General features: G+C 39.3%; 2 long non-coding RNA genes across 2 annotated transcripts in view; both read right to left on the minus strand.

The window, feature by feature from the left end:
* LOC147132618 (uncharacterized) overlaps positions 1 to 16,235 on the minus strand; it is a 385,135-nt gene that overhangs the window by 262,769 nt on the left and 106,131 nt on the right. The window lies entirely within an intron of this gene.
* Positions 766 to 2,822, minus strand: LOC147132620 (uncharacterized). The gene is made up of 3 exons (XR_015082247.1): positions 2,670 to 2,822; positions 1,238 to 1,319; positions 766 to 1,142 (listed from the first exon to the last, which is right to left on the minus strand). It is a non-coding gene; the product is annotated as an uncharacterized LOC147132620 (long non-coding RNA).

Here is a 16,235-nt window from a genome sequence, read left to right on the forward strand (position 1 = left end):
TCCTCAGGGCATGAAGTCCCATTAAACTACTCTACCGGTACTTGTAAGTCAATGTTTCATCAAAAGAGTTGTGAAATTTTTTTATTCAGGTTGATTTCTTGCCGAGTGCTGTTTTAAGAAATGCCTAAATATCAGCCAATCAAATGGCAGTGACATCATGGCCCCAGTCAGCATGAGGTATCTGACCGATAATGTTCGGTCGTTTCGGTTCCTTTGTAACTTTTTTCAGAGTTTGGTCGGACTGATGGCGAAACTTTCTCTCTCAGCATTTTCCAGTAAAGAGCATAATTCATAGCTCCATCGATCACAGGGAGTTGCCCAGGTCCTGAAGCAGTGAAGCAGCCCCAGATGCTACCACCGCCATGTTTGACTGTATGTATGATGTTCTTTTCCTGAATCAGTTTGTGCAGCTCTGGGTCAGTTGGTAGAGCCGGCCATCCATGGACCGAAGGATCAGCGGTTTGAATCCCGTCTTTACTCTACACCATTAAAGTGTCCTTGGGCACTTACTTTACTTCTGATTTGTTCTTGAATTTTTTTACATTGTGGAATTTTTTTTTTTAGATGTTTTGACCGACTTCATTGTCTATTTACGTATCATGATTGAGTATGGTCATGAAAATGAAGACAGCTTTCCAAAAATTTTAATTAGCCTGTTAATTCATAATTAAAAGGACAAGCACTTTTTCCACACAGGGCTCGATAGCTTTAAATATTGTTTGCCCTGCATAAATCAAATCATTTAAAAACTGTATTTTAGATATACTTGGGTAATCTTTGGCTGACATACATTTGTTTGATTATCTTTAAGTGGGGAAACTACACAAAAAAATATGAATTTGAAAAGAGGGCAAATACTTTTCCATGGCAATGTATATAAAAGAATATAGCGTAGAGACACATGCAAGTATAGGAGACAACAGATTAAAAAAAAAACAGTGGTACAAGAGAGAAAACTCCTACAAGAAGCAAATGCTACCTATAAATAAGATTCATTGAAAACACAGGAGAGGACAAAAGAGGACCACGATCCTTTGCCATTTGGCCCTTGAATCTTCTGACTTTTCAGGATTGACAGTGGAGGATTATGAGGTAGTGGTAACATGAAAAGCATCCTCACGCTGAAAATCCAAATTCAATATCTGTGGAGTGATAATTAAATCAACACTGGTAAAACTATATAAATGTCACTGTCATACATTTAAATGGTGGAATTTGTATTTAAACTTGAACTGACCTTATTTAAATGTTGCTTTGTTGCCCGATTCTGTTGATGGGCAACATCTGCTCGGTTACATTAATGGAAAATGTAACAGAAACTATATGGTCAAGTTTGAAAAAAAGGGAAAGTTTAGTTAGTGAAACAGATGAGGAATGCAAAACATTTTGTCAGTCAATTTTCATTTGCAAACTGGGCTAACGTAGCGCAGGGGTCAACAACGTGGCACCCATGGCACACTTGTTCTAAAAATAGCTTACCACTGATGGTTGATTGTAATATTTAGGAATGTTGTAGACTACAATAAAATGTCAAAACCGGCAGAGATTATTTGTTTATTTAGAGATTATTATTTATTTATGTTTTCTTATTGTGAGTAACCATAAGCATGATCAGTGTCTTCTATTAATGACTATAATTACTTATTAATAACAAAATAACATTAAACAATTTGAGCCAATTTGTTATTTCAGGAGTGTGTGTCAAACTAGGAGTCCATCGCATTAGTCAGCGCCGGTACCCAAAAGTAGCTCTGAATTTCAAAAGGTTTGGTGACCCCTGGTGTCAAGATTGAAAAACAGGTAAGAAACGCCATTTTAATTTTGTGGCAATGGTAGCCCATCAAAATCACTGATTTCATCCTAAGTGGATGTAATGTTGGCGTTGAAAATGCCAATGTTGGACACTGAACTTAATTCATTACATTTTTTGATTCATTCAATCAGATTCCTCATAAATTGGAGTAGTGTAGAGTGTGAAACAGGTGAGAAACTCAAAACCATTTTATTTCCGTGTTAATAGGGACATTGGTGTTGAAAATGCCAATGTTGGACATTTGAAAACGAAGTTATTACATTTTTTGCGAATCGGATTTTTCAGAACGGGTCTCATTTTAGAGCTGTGGTGGTGTGAAACAGGTGAGAAACAACTCCCATTTTGTTTTTGTTGCAATAAATGCTCATCATATGAATTGATTTCATTCAAAGTGGATGTGAAGTTGACATTGAAAATTTCAATGTTGGATGGACACTTTGAACATAATTTTTTTCATTGTTTTTTCAGAAATGGTCTTATTTGAAAGCTGGGGTAGTGAGTGTGAAACCGGTGAAAGTCAATGCCATTTTATCTTTGTGGCAATAGGGAACTATCAAATTCGTCCTAAGTGGATATGGTCTTGGTTTTCAAAATAACAATGTTGGACAATTTGAACCTTATTTATTCCACTTGTCTTGTTTTTTCCGATTTCCCCAATTAGATTTTTCATAAAATCCCCACTTGAAAGCTCAGGTAATGTAGAGTGTGAAAATGAGCTGAGAAACGCAACAAAATTTTGATTTTGTGGAAATTGGGAGCAAGTTCATCTGTTTTTGAAATTGGACAATAAGTCAGCTTTTACTAATGCAAAACTGCATTTGTGTTTATAGGTATAGCTATAGGAGTATTAGCTGACCTGCAACAAAAAACGCCATCCAGGCGATCAATGACAGCATGCGCGCCACAAGCGGCGACCTCATCTCCAAACAGTTGTTCAGCGACGAGAAGACAGGCAAGCCCTCGCTTTTCGTCTCTTTCAGATGACCAGCAGTAGCAACCGATGGAGCAAGGCACACTTCTTGGCCCTGCGGGGAAAGCTCGCAGGCGCCTCGCGTCAAATTAAGACAGTAAACATGACGTCACGCACGCAACTTTGACGACTGTCAGAGTAACCAAAGACCACGCGTTCACCTCGATGTATGTTTTGTAGCAAGGAAACAAGTGGCCTACCCTGTATTTGAAAGCCACCGAGGACGTTTCGTCACGTCTCAGCTCATCTTTGAATGTAAACGCAAGTTTCATTCCAATTTAATGATTTGGAAACTTGCAGAAGAGTAAAGCACACTATTGCTCATTCGCAGCAAACAGAAGTATGAGGGACGCTATAGACCTTTTCAGCGTGCAACTTTATTTATTTACTTATTCATTTATGTAAAACGATCTGTTTTTATCAATGGCCCGAAAATATTTCTCCACATTACCTCCTTCAGCCGGCCAGCAAGCGCCACGCCAAGCGCGTGCAGCGTTCGGGTGGACTGCTGATTTCCAGCGTGTGCTCGAGCGCATAGATATCTAAACGAACAAGATGGCTCACGCGCACTTGTGAACCAATGGGAAGCATTCTCGTCTGATTGTGGCCACCTTGAGAAAGCTCAACTCTCCCAGTGCTTTTCCCATTGCAGTTGAATTCCTTATTTAACTCCAAATTAATTCAGAAAAGCAGGAAGATATTGAACTCTTTGAATGCTCCCCCCGCACCCCCATAAAACCTTAGTTACAAAAATCCAGACATAGTTTTCCTGTTTTTCTGTGCTTTACTTTTTACATTATGTATCTTTTTTTTTTTTTGTTAGACAATTTCTTTAATAGTGATATCACAATGTAACTACCAATTGGCTTTCCTGATATCATATCATTTGTTTAAAATTTGGAATTTAATATGTGATTTTAATATTTGTGGTTTGATTCAAGAAAGTAAAAAAAATAATCAACCCTCCCAAATTCTCTACCGATTTTCATACGGCTATCTTTTTGGGGTAAACGTCAGAGTTATCTAACTGTATACTTAAGAATAATCAAAATCATATAAATTGATATAAAAAGTACATTAGGTAGCAGTGCTGGGCATTTTATAAAAATTTCCCGGTCCATTTATTGCCTTCCGTCTGCAGCCGGGGTACCCTCCCGTCATCCGCCTATCCGCCTTTTTATCCAACCGGACCAAATATTAATAAAGGCCAGTCCGCCTATCATTTTAGCGTTTCCATATACCAACTTCGTCCAACTTCCACTAGCACCCGCTGAGCGATATTTGAAATGAAAGAATCTTCTTTTAGGACCCAGAAGCTGTCAAGAAGCCTCGCTGGGAAAATAAATGGTAGACCAGAGCTGGGCATTTTCCTAAAAATTTGCGCTCAATTTATTGCAGACTATGCTTAGTCCGACTATTTTTTCCGTCAATCGTTTATCGTCTACAAAATGGGCATCCGTCATTGGCGGATAGGCGGACCGGTCCGTCGCATAGGCGGTATGCCCAGCTCTGCGGTAGACGATTACATAGATAATAAATGGTTACATAGAAAATGATTACAAAGAAAAGAAACAAATGGGCTTCCGACGATGCTTAGTCCGTCTATTTTTCGTCTATTTTTTTTAAGCTCCCCGTCTTTCGTTTATCACCTCCAACAGGGGTGTCAAATGGACGGAGGGCCAAATAAAATAATTTGCTACAAGCTGAGGACCGGACTGATCGAATGTTCATTGAACATTTTGAACAAGTCCGGATTGGATCGGGTCCTTCGCGCCTGCTGATGATGTCACGTTTTATATATCTGTAATATATTTCTTTGCGCCTATGTTTGTCATGCTTCATGATATATTTCTGTGATATATTTCTTTGCCTATAATTCCATATGCACAAATCCAAATTTAGTCACTCAAAACCTCTCTGTAATTTTCGAGGCAGAAACCTGACAGTATATGAATTCTATTCTGGATTCTAAAAATATGAACGCGATTAAGACTGTTGCTTTATGTTATTTATTTCGAATTTTAGTGTCAGGTTCACACCAAGTGAGACATTAGTAAACAATGCACACAATGAGGAGAGAAGACACTGTACAACAATATTGTCTTTTTACTTGCAAGGAGAGCGCAGGGAAGTGTACGATTACAGTTCCTAAAACCCTCTGCCCGGCTCCCGTGCCTCCTCTCTTTGTGTGTGCGTGTGCGGGGGTGTTTGTGTGTGTGTGTGTGAGCCATTAGCATACATATGTGGAAGCAAAGCACATCAAGCAAGTTGGGCGTAGATTTGGAAAAAGCCAAAGCTAAACCCACAAGCTAATAAAGCTAACAGGCCTTGTCCACAAGAATCCAACACATGAATAATAAAATACATTATTATTCTTACATTCCCCCCTGTTTTTATCTAATGTAAAGCTAAACCTACAAAGCTAACAAGCTTAATTATGAAAAATCCAACACATGAATAATAAAATACATTATTATTCTTCCATACCCCCCTGTTTTTTATATAATATAAAGCTAAACCTACAAAGCTAACAATCCTAATCATGAAAAATCGTAACACATGAATCAGTATATACATCATTCTTCTTACATTCCCTTCTTTTTTTCTTACATTTGCACAGTCCATTGTTATTGTTTTATTCTGTCCCAAGGACTCAGCGTCTTACCACAGGATGCTCTTCGATAAGAGCATCGTTCCTGTTTTGCGGCTGCGTCCTACTCACATTCCACTTTCTTCACAAGCAACTTCCACTTACACGATTAAAAGAAGTTTATAATGCTAAAAAAAATACCTTAGAATAATTATAAGAGTAAATATGGTATAACCTAAGTACAATGATTCTATCATTTAGTTTAAAATCCCCCTGGCTTTTCTTTTTTCTTTTCTCTGTGTATAATGTATGTATTAATAACTGTGTTTGGTTTGTTCAGGTTGATCAAATAAAAATTAAAAAAAAAATATATATATATATATATATATATATATATATATATATATATATATATATATATATATATATACATTCCGCACATGGTCTCGTGTCGTCCCGTGTAAGTGTTTCACGTGCACAGCTTCCTCTTGTCAAAATAAAAGACCACATACATTTTTCCAAAATTGGACATAAGTGGACATCGATGATATTTTTGCCATTATTATTGTTTTATTATGGTTGTCTTTTATGTTTTCACAAGCTCAATTTTGTTGCATCTGCACCATAGAATGTTACAATAAAGTCTTTCTACTGTATTTTGTGGTTGTTTTCGTTGAGTTGAGTTGAGCGCGTCGAAATAAGCCATCCAAGTCTATTTTTCACGGCGACCGGCATGTACTGTGAAAAGGCTCGTTAAATCAGATATGGTGCTTTGATCACTTCGCCAACACTTATATTACTGGAGCAATTACAAAGGTAATACGTTATTTACGGTAACTTGAGGTCATTTCAGCAGACCGCGCATCTATTTTTAAAGAGTTTGATGCTAACAATGCGTTAGACTAGTGACCGGAATACAGTGCTTGCACTCGACAGAAATAAACAGCAAAAAAGACAAAAATTAAAAGGCTATTTTTGGTACATGAGGGACATAGGTTTACAGAAGTCTGAAAATGATCCATATATTTGAATTATTCCAATGGTTAATTGAATGTTGAATTGAACGGCTAAATGCCAATTTTCAACAGGACAATTTCCACTGATGGATATGTTTTTGTTTTCGCTTTGGTTGAACGTCTCTCAGTTTTTAGTTTTTGATTCATAATCACTTTGTGGTGGAATGCGCTCCCATGCTATCGCTAATTTTACTGCGTTCAAAAGATGCACAAGTTGCCAAAGAAAACAAGTTCATGGCTTGTCAGAGAATCACGCTGAGGTTACTCTGTCTCACTTAAGTCTTGTACTGCCAGTTTGTTGGAGTGCTGTTATTAAATTGCCATACTCTTGTCTGCATGACCTGCCATGAATAAAAAATATGTTTACTGTAAATTGCACACCGCTCCTTCTCAAATACCATCTGCTGTTTGAAATTTGCTGTGCTCACAAACTCTGGAAATAGACCTCCCCCTGATTGGCTCCTGAGGAGACTAGATTCCATATCAGCCTGACAGCCTAATCGCTGTTCATGCTCTTGACTTATTGCTGTTTTCATTTCCTCCACACAGATATTACACAGTAGGCAGCTTTCTAAAATGCCGAATGGCATGTCTTCATTTTGAGAGAGCATATTTAACATAATGTGGCTGTACAGTATATTTTATGTACAGTGTAATCAGAGGCGTGCAGGGGGCGGGGCCGACGGGGCATCCAAATAAGGGCGGCATCCAATCTGAACCAAGATAGAGATTTTGACATTTTCAATGCTCATAAATAATTGTTTGTTGGCTTGCACTACATCGGTTGTGCACTACTATTGGGACCCACTTTTCTGTTCAAAGAAAACGATGAGCGATGTTTTACTGATCTTAACTTAAGAGAATCCTTGGGGCAGCATGGCTCAGTGGTAGAGCGGTCCTTTCCCAACCGGCAGGTTGTGGGTTCCATCCCCGGCCGTTGTGACCGTGTCGAAGTATCCTTGAGCAAGATACTGAACCCCTAGTTGCTCCTGATGCTGTACCTCATCAGTAGGTAGATGAGGTACAGTGTAAAGCGCTTTGAGTACCCCAAGGTAGAAAAGTGCTATATAAGTGACAGCCCATTTACCATTTACAGCCCCGTAATGCCATTCTCACTGTCGTGCCTTCAATTTTGTGTAGTCTACTTCTATCCCGTACACTGATTCGCTAGGTAGTAGCCAATCAGAGTGATCAATTGTCATCAGCGGCGGACGCCATTTTGCATACTGCCATCAATGGCTCATTCATTCAAATCATAGCATGATACTGATCCTGATCATTTAGATCAGGTGTATTGGAGGAGGGAGAAATGTAAAACAGACAGGACAGCGACACTTCAGGACCGGAATGCCTTTTTCTGCATAGGTCAGTGGCAAGAAAATGCACATTTTTGCTATGTCACTCATTTGTTTTATGGAATTTCTGTCCTGATCAACAGAAACGATTGGGTCCCTTATTGTGCAGCCACCGGATAGAGAAATGCCGTCTTTTGAGTGAAGTAGCAGTAATAATTAGAAGTAATAAACATGTTAGTTAGGATGTAACGATTAAGCGAAAATCGAGGTAAAAACGACTCGCCCAGATTAATCGAAAATCTGGTTGATTCAATTCAGCTAGAAAATGATGTAAAGCACATTTTAAATGTGTAGATCAAATTATGCTTTTGCGCCAAACATCATTGCGTATTGTGACTGCAGAACCACACTAGTGCACAAAGACAAGTATGGTAGCAATTTTTTTAAAAATCGAATCGAATCGAAAATCGGGAACTGAAACTCGAAAATCAAATCGGGGCTTGAGTGAATCGTTACATCCCTAATGTTAATAGCAAATTAATCATTTGTTAACTATTGGTCTTGCCCCCTGACTCCGCAACAACACAGCCTAACAGTAAATGAAGGAATCTGAAATACAACCGGATTAAATAATTTACAGATATCAATGGATTAAAGTACTAAAGTAAGAATGAAAATAAATGACATAACATGCAGTGCCGCTACTTTGGCGAAACTGTAGTTGTGTAGTATTAAAAACGACTGGTATTTAAAAACACCATACTGAAGGAATGCACCTCCCTGAAAAGGGAAAGGAAATTAAAAGAAAAAGAAAAGAAAATACCGGTAGTAATCTTCCAGATGCAGAAACAGTATCTCCTGTGCTGCACACATTTTAAAGGTCATTGGTGATTTTACAAGTGGAGGTAATTGCATTTTCACATTTCCATGAATTGGCGGATCGGTCAAAGAAGCCTTATTTATGATGGGCTTGTTCCCCTCTTCAACCACAGTGCTCATTCAAGCCTCTATTAAATATACAATTTCTCTGATTTATCACTGAGTTCGAGGGAGCGTGACAGTCCCCATGATCCTGGTGCAGCCGCAACCTGTAATGTGAACCTTACCGGTGAGCAGCGAATATCATATTTAGCTGATGGAGATACAAGCAAAGTTGTATACTCTGCCAAATATAAATACACAACAGCAGTACAAATTCAACCTTTCAATACTTCTTTGTCTTTTGGTACGTGCTGAACCCATCTGAATTTAAAACTTGAATGATATCAAAATGGATACCACCAACTTTTTGGAAGCTGAGAGCTACTTCTTGGCTACTGATTTGAGCAAAGGGTTACCAGTTTGATACACACTTCTGAAATAACCAATGTGCTCAAATTGCATTTAATCATGGCATTATTGTTATTATTAGATGTTGTTATTTGTTTATTATAAGTTACTATTCGGGCTATACTAAGAAAAAAAATCAGAAATCAGTTCACTCAACTAAATCAACCACAAAAAGTGGTCGACACTATATGTATATATATATATATATATATATATATATATATATATATATATATATATATATATATATATACAATTTAATTTTATAACACATTGAAAAAAAATGACTCAATTAACTAAGTTTTATGGACTTCCTGTGGCAGCTTCCCTCTATTCACTTTGTAGCCAAACTTTTACGTAGTTTTACTTTAAAAAGTTGCTCGATGGCTCATTGGAGAAATCCCAAATAATTTGCGCACTTTACAAAGCCAAATTCAAATAGCATATTTGTTGTACGTCTTTGGTGTATCGTTGAACAATTGTATTTTGCAGGGAAAGAATCATATTCAAGGATCACAGAACGCTATTAGAACAGTCTTTGAATCAAAATATACTTTTAAGTGTTTTCCATATCAATTCCAAAATTTGACTCAAGTAAATATATATATATATATATATATATATATTCAGAATCAGAATGGATGTTTTTGCCATTGTCGCGCAATGATAGACATAATCCATAACCTTAATTCTTTTAGCCTGTGAACAAATTTACATTCCATGAGGATCCTACTAATTTACTGTATGTCCAGTATATCCAGTCCAAGGTACCGGATTATCCTTATACTTATGCGGATCAAAGGTGGTTGCTTGTATCTGTGTAAATCTGTGCTCAAGGCCAATGAATAAGCAGCCCCACCACCCCTCATATCCTGCCCACATTTTCCCTGCATGAGGCTAGACATTGCAGTTTCGTTATTGGTCAGCAGGTGGAAGACACAGCATCAGCAATACTTAAGTAGAAGAATCTGCTGGATTCCAGTCAGCTGGCTGCAGGCTTCAGCTCACAGCAGGGAGCCTGAGTTGGATGGTGCCACATGACTGGAAGGCAAATCATAACCCACCCACTGTCTGAACTGAACATGATAAGGCTTCATTAGCATAAATGTATTTTCTCCTATTCAAGTGCCCGCTAAAACAAAAGGGCGGTCGATTATGTTTCCTTCATCAGGGTAGCATTGAAGGTGTCTGCTTGGAGAGGAGGTGGGGATGGTTAATGGTGACAAGACAATGAAATCCCGCTAAGGCAGACGGGAAAAGCTTGACATGAATGCAAGTCCGGAAGGACGGATGGATTTTTCAGGTGGGATTGGCCTGTCCGGCCCCCTCGAAGGAACCACAAGACGGACTCACAAAAGACAGAATCTGACAGTTGGTCCAGTCTGCAGGCCATCATCTCCAGAGATGGCAAGCTGGCCACAAGCTCCTTCACTTTCACAAAGGCCTCCTTCAGCATCGTACACACATTTTGACATATTTGACACATTGGACTCACTGCACAGAGCTTTGGCGGCATAGGGGACACGCTCATTTACATATGACGGGCTTTACTGGGCTAGTTTGCGTATACAGTACTGCCATGCGCAATTAATGCACTTTGAAACAAAGCAGAAGGCAGAGCCACGCTGACAATTTTCAAGAATATGAAAAGAAAGCATTTTCTTGTGACAGTAAAATGAATGAAAAAACAAAAATTGTGCTACACCTATCTATCTATAAACAAAAAAATACATTAAAAAAATCTGGATTGACACCTATTGATGGCTACCTGTGTAGTTTACCAATACAAATAAAGGAGCCTTTGTTGTTGCCAAAGAGATGCTTAATTACACCTCAGCTTCCTATCACAAGGTGACGCTGTCAGAATGTTATTTGCCAACACATAAATATAACAGATACGTGTTTAAAAAGAAAACTACAACTGGGAGGTGATGCCAAACCACACAAAAAGTCAAAAAGAATTGTGCAGGTGTAGCCCTGACTTTGTTGGCGAACAGATGTAATGAGGCAGAGATGAGTGTGTGGACTGCCGATTAACATTATCCAAAGAAGCATCGAAGCCTTCAAAACTTACACGGAAATCACAGAAACCAAACATCCAACTCTCCAACACATTTTTCAAGAGAAAATGGACAACAGCTTCAGAAAAGTAATGACAAGAATCTCTAAAAGTGCTTTGAAAGGCTAGCTACTTTGTAGCTTCCACCATAACGGAGGATCAGGTTCTACCTGCCACTGTGGAGCTGTGACGTGGGACTATAGAAGAGACAAAAGCTTCTGACTGACCATGTCCGTCATGACCAGAGTTGGGCACTTGACCCTTTTTTGCACGCCCGGCCGCGACCCTCCACCCTTGACCTGGGTACTAGTGTTGGGTCGTTCGCCAACGATTCGTTCAGAAAGAACGAATCTTTTCAGTGAATGTGAGTGAATGGATCACTTCCTGAAGTGATTCGTTCCTTTCCCAGTTCATTTGAGCTCAGCCACGCGCATGTTGTCAATCTTCGCGATCGACCAATCAGCAGCCAACGTCAGATGTAAACGGGATTTACTGAACATACTGCCACGCCATTGGCCTTCACGAAGGAATCACTGATGTCATTTCCCGTTCACCAACGATTCGGCGAGTGAACGTGTCGCCGCCGCTTCTCGTTCACGCGACCGAGAACTCCATGCGGTCAGTGGGTGAACTGAGTTTTGCTATGAATGATTCGCGATTCGCCAAGGAAGGAACCACTCGCCAACACCACTCCTTTCGTGCTCGCGGGGTCAAGCTTTCTTTGGCATCCGTTTCTCCTAGATCACGGCTAATGTTAAGCCCATCCAAGTACCGGGGGCAAGCGCATGAAAACAAATCAGAACTCTGACAAACTTAAAAGTACCTCGCCAGATCGTGATGAGGCGCCCCGGTCTGCAGCAGCTGGGAGATGACGTTGTTGTGGACAGGCGACAACTTTATTTGAAAACATTTATTACAATACACTTAAATATTGTTATCCTCTCTGTCTACTGCAACTATAATGTGGTGCGATCATCATAATGTTGGTTTGCCATTAAATTGTACTTCTATTTCAAATCTTGTTTGGTGCTCGAGTGGTTTATTAATTCTTGTTTTTGTTTCAGCGCAACAGAACGTTGAACCAGACATGTAGTCATCCGCTTCATTTGACAAGCCTGCACTTCGTAACGCGTGAAAACAAAAATACATCGGGCGCGTGACGGCCGTGTGTTATGTCCTCCGAAATAACAAACGTTTATCTATGTAGGCCTAGTGTCTACTGCGATTATTGTTGTTGTTAGTATTTATCACCGTTATTATAACCATGATTATAATGGTTATGAAAATGGTTTTGAATATTTGAGTGTTTGTGGTTATTTTTGGAAAGTCCGGTGCATTGTCACCAAACACAAATACGACTATTGCCTGACGTGATTGCAGTACATCAATGCAAACGTTTTTGTTAGCAACGATAATCCAAACGCACCAATTATAATACGTAGAACATCAGGTGTAGACAATTATATATAAATATGATTGAATGATTCGGTGAACGATTCTTTTGAACGATTCTTTTCGATGAACTGATTCTAATGATTCAGTTCACTTAAAAGAACTGTTATGCACATCACTACTGGGTACCCTTTCCTCCGCGACCCCCCGGCCATATTCGTAAACATTGTTGGCCCCCGCCCCATTCAGAACTACGCCCCCCCCCCCAAAAAAAGAAACGTGCACGATGCCCCCGCGGGAGAGATGCTAACACAATGCTAAAGACAATTAGCTTGTTAACTTACTATTCAAACCCACTGCGGACACGCTTCTAACGCGCCACTTACTCACGTACTTACCCATGTAGTGTATGGACCTACTTTTCCAGGCGTAGTTATTCGCCCTGTAATTTCCTCAGTGCACCGCGACGTGCGCGGAGTGATATAATTTCAAGTGTTATCAGTGATTCAACTTGTCTGTGAATGAATGGCGTTTAGACACAAAGACACAACAACCCAGCTGCGTGTACTTACTTCCATTGCGAGCCATGGGGTTGGTTTTTATCATATTGTATAATTTATTTGTCCAACAGACGACAAGTCTGCAAGCAACAAGTTACCTATTTTCCACACTCCCCTCCTTCACACTTCCCTGCCTTCAAAATAAAAGCATGCCAGCAAACCACTCAACAGCAGGTTTGCTACAGCGTATTTTCGGAAGTAGGGAAATGCATGATGTGCCAGTGTCATACTTGAGTGCTGCGCGCAGCTTGATTTTCCTCCCGGACACAATTTGTTTTTGAAAGAAGCCTAAAAAGAAGCCTTTCACCGAGTAGGCTGAGATGAAATTTGGCCGCCTCGCGAGCACGTCACACGCATGAGGGCCGATTAGTGGGCCGGGCTAAAATCCACTTCCGGCCATGCTTCGTCCAGCTATTTTTTTTTTATTTGTCATCCCCCACCCTCCGCCCATAAAATGGGCATCCGGCCGGGCCGGAGGGTCCGACCGGTCCGACCCAGGGACGGACTGCCCAGCTCTGGTCATGACCATGACTGACACTGAGGCACCGAAACGAGGACGTGCCTTCCGGCATTCAAAAGCTTCTAACGAGAATAAAGAGTAGCCAATTATTCTCTGCAACTCCACGAGTCCGCCGAGGTCTGGCTTTGCTGTTGTTTTTGTTGCAAGCATATCATGTCCCGCAGCTCTCGTGAGGTGAGATGGCTCTCAGGACGACTGCTCCTTAATTGTTTTGATTAGAAAATGAAGTTTTCTCTGTTCTTATTGAGAAACATTTAAAATGTTAGCCTTTTAATATGTAAGTGGATTCGATTCCGTTACTGAATACAAACATATTAAGGCAAGAAGTCAACACATATCATAATTCTGTTTTTTTTGTATAGGAAAAGTTGGGCCCCAGGGTAAAAAAGCTTAAAGACTAAATCAACGCTATTATTTTATTTTATTTTTTTTTTTTACAGGAATATGTTCTATGTAGGCCCACTAGTTGAAACAAAGCATTCTGATAAATACTGCGTTTGTGGAATATGAGTTAAGCCGCAAAATCCACCCGTTTAAGTGAATTGCACTTTGGTGTGAAATGTGAGCATTGTCTCTGACCGCAGTCCTCGAGTGGCACCTTGTCACGGTAAAAGAAGTGGAGGAAGCTCTCCAAAATGTCTATTGGAATTGCATGTTACGTGATGATTTTTATGCCCCATGACTGACAGGACCTTAGAAAATCCATCCAGCATTTTCTATCCCGTTTATTCTCACTAAGGTTGCAGGTGAACTGCAGCCTACTCCAGCTGACTTTGGACAGGTACACTCTGGACTGGTTGCCAGGCATTTACAGGTCCTAGATAATAGTTTTGCCAATTTGCAACAGTGATATGGAGCTGGTGTCAGGAAACGATGTTTTAATAAGACTGTAAACTTTGAAATTAGTTAAATCTACATTGCGCTCCTCAGGTTGCTTTTGTGATTAAACAGTGCCATCTACTGGACTACCGTAATCTTACAAAAGACGTACTGACTCTTTTGAATGATTAACTATACAATTACAAATATATTCATTCAAGTACATGCAATCCCTTTTGCCACCCATTAATACCTTTCCAAGCCATTTACTGAAGTACTTAACTGACAAAAAGTCCATGTAGGTTTTCAAGGATGTTTTTTTTTCAAGGTCCAACAAATAATCCATGAGTGAGAGTGGTAAAGAAACACTCCATTAGATAGAAACCTTGAGGCATAAGATGCCTGCTTTTTTTCTTTTTTCTTTTTTTTTTTTTTAATGGTAGGTAGAGCTGCGTTTAAGGATTGAACCGTATTTTTTAAAATAAGTAAAATCAATAGAATAAACCTATTATATTTAAATGGTTGTTCAGACGTTTGGGGAAACACCGATACAACAATTCACTGCAACCTCTATTTACATTGCAAAAAAGAGCGGTCCATAATGTTGGATACCTTCACCACACAAATGCACTGTTTCTACAATCTTAAATGTTTTAATTGTTTAATCTTGTGGAATTTAAAATTGTACAATTAATGTATAAAGCAAGACATAACTTACTGCTGGGCAATATCCAAAATATGTTTTCAGAGAGAGAGAGCGTCTCCAGTATAGTTAGAGGGGAATGTATAACTTAAAGACAAACCTCTCAAGGACAATAATAAAAAGCTTATGTTTATGTGAAGTGAAAGTTTGGAACAGACTGAATATTGACCTACAACAATGTCCAAACATGCACTAATTCAAAAAGAAATATAAAATCAACATTTTTGGGAAGTATATGGAAGAGGAGGACATGACAATCAGATGCAACGACCCTGGCTATGTTACTGTATATTATTATCATTAATATTGTATTATTATTATTGTTGTTGGTGGTATTGTCACGGAAAAGTACATATGTGTAAATATATATGTAAAAGAATAAGTACAGATGTACAAAGTACATTGTTTATTATTAATATTGAGTATAATAAACTTCACTTTGAATCACTAGGGCATTAGTTGTATATGACTATATTAGCTGTTTTAGAGTTAAATTCAATAGGACTCTGTAATCTAATAGTAAAACTATATTCTCATAGTATGGTTAATAAATTGGAAAGTGTCTGGCATTTGATATATTGTGCACTGCATATATTAGGTCACGCTCCTGGTAGGGTCACCCTTGGTGGGCCGGTCTCCAGGGTGACGACAGACAGTTGTCGGCCCGCTTTCTCCATCAGCCTCCAAAATTGTGGTTGATGACGTCGTGATGACGCAGTGCGCGGGCCCCTTTAGGCCTATACATTTTACGTGGGGAAATTATATCGTCATACATTTTTTGTATTTCGTATTCATTGCCAAGAGTCAAAACAGACGTGAAAATCATCTATGCGTCACACATTATTTGATTAAGATACAGCTGCCTGTGATTATACACATGGCCAGCAAGTGGTTTTGTGCGCACATGAAGCTTCAATGAACCAATTGGCTGAAATGGTTCAAAGCCTCATGAGGCCTCATCGCGCCATCGCTACAAATTGAGTCAAAATTCCAAGACGGGTCCAAAGCCAGTAATCCAGTGTATATGGTCATCACAATTAGTCCAAAATCAGAAAGTCCAAATCCACTTCCCAAGCTTGTGTCCTTATCAAGTACTCAAGTGGGAAAAAAATGAGTCTACAAGAGCAAGATTAATCAGAAAATCGTGTTTACACTATGAGGGTACATAG

Source organism: Filicampus tigris, chromosome 18 (assembly GCF_054856515.1).
Source record: "Filicampus tigris isolate MCC_2025a chromosome 18, RoL_Ftig_1.0, whole genome shotgun sequence".
Classification (NCBI taxonomy): domain Eukaryota; kingdom Metazoa; phylum Chordata; class Actinopteri; order Syngnathiformes; family Syngnathidae; genus Filicampus; species Filicampus tigris.